A 1,555-nucleotide genomic window follows, 5' to 3' on the forward strand; every position below is an offset into this window, starting at 1 on the left:
ACTAGATGATATACGATAAAAAATGCCAGATTCACATCCTGTGAGTCAATTGTTTTATTAATCCCTAAATATATTGGTAAATTTGTAACAGCTCTTTCGCCTTCTCGTCAATATGGTACCAGAACGTTTAAGTTCTACCACTGTAAAGACGGAAAATCCACGATTCGGAACGTCAGAACTGTGCAGTAAGTAGCGGCAGGAACACCACCACAAAATCACGCACCACTAACACTCCAAACCATCGACTCTCGGAGAGAGATTTTAACCGTGTTCAATCCAATGGTAAAACATCGAACTATTTTTCTCCGAATCATACAGTTTGGGGGAAAAGCAGTCAGAATAATTACTTCTGGAAACCTTTTATCAGACAAAGCCTGTTATAACAATAAACTGTTTCGCTTAATGAAACGGCCGCCAGCCCAAATCGGGCACAGTGTCTACACAAAAAGATGAAGTCAATTTTCGACACTGAATAAATAACTACTTCCATTTACTACGGTCACTTGGCAATAAATATTATTAATCCCACTTTCTGTTACTTATGGATTTATCACTATACTTCAGCAATTATTTAAAGAAGACACACATATGTTTCAACAAGGATACAAATAATAGTAAACTTATAGCTATCATTCATATGACCAAAACTATTATTTAACACGACTAAATTTCAATTCTTTAGGACTGTTATTTGTTAACGTTTCACTAACACCAATATTTGTCTGGCTGTCTTTGACATGGAGAAGCAACACGAGCAATTACTGTTAAGATTTTTGCAGTTAAACAATTATGTTACCTTACTTAGACAATTACTATTGAAAACTTATCCTCATAGTCACGCAAAGTGGTGGCGCTTAAACTTATACGTGCAAACTTTAGTATTTAATACTGATTTTCAGAATTTACTACCAAAACAGTACTCTTGCCAGCCTCTTGGTGGCGACGATAAAATTGCAAATTTCTGAGCTATTAATTTATTGCCGTACTGCGCCAATGATGTAGAACACGTCCGAGGCCAAAAACCCAGTCTTGCAGGTAAATTCGGGGCCTCTAGTGCTTGACCAACGTAATGCGTGTTCACTACTTGCAGGGCAGCTACCGACTGTATATGAGCCACCTGCGCGCCAAATCTCACCTGCGCGCCCCACCACCTTCTCCATTCCACCACAGAACGGAGTTTGCTTTGACTTCAATATTTCTTCTTTTGTGCGTTTGTAATCGTCGTGATTATGTATGTGGCACCTCTTATTTACTGAATTGTTCATAGATGACGCCAAATATCACCAAGTTAGATCACTGGCGTGACTGGCCAATCCTTAACAGATGTAGAGGGTGCTGATCTCTGTGCCGCTTCAAACAAATTTTTAATTAAAAATACAATAACAAAAGACATAGTGAATTGCTGCTAGTAATAATGTACATGCTACTGAACCAATACAACATGGAAAAAGTTCCGTAAGTTCAATATTATAGCCACCGTTTTCGTACAGTATGACGTCAATGGCTGCTATATATTGGCAAGAAGCCAAGCCCTATTCCTTTTGAGCGTTGGAAT

The sequence above is a fragment of the Schistocerca piceifrons genome, chromosome 3, assembly GCF_021461385.2.
Source record: "Schistocerca piceifrons isolate TAMUIC-IGC-003096 chromosome 3, iqSchPice1.1, whole genome shotgun sequence".
In the NCBI taxonomy this organism is placed as follows: Eukaryota; Metazoa; Arthropoda; class Insecta; order Orthoptera; family Acrididae; genus Schistocerca; species Schistocerca piceifrons.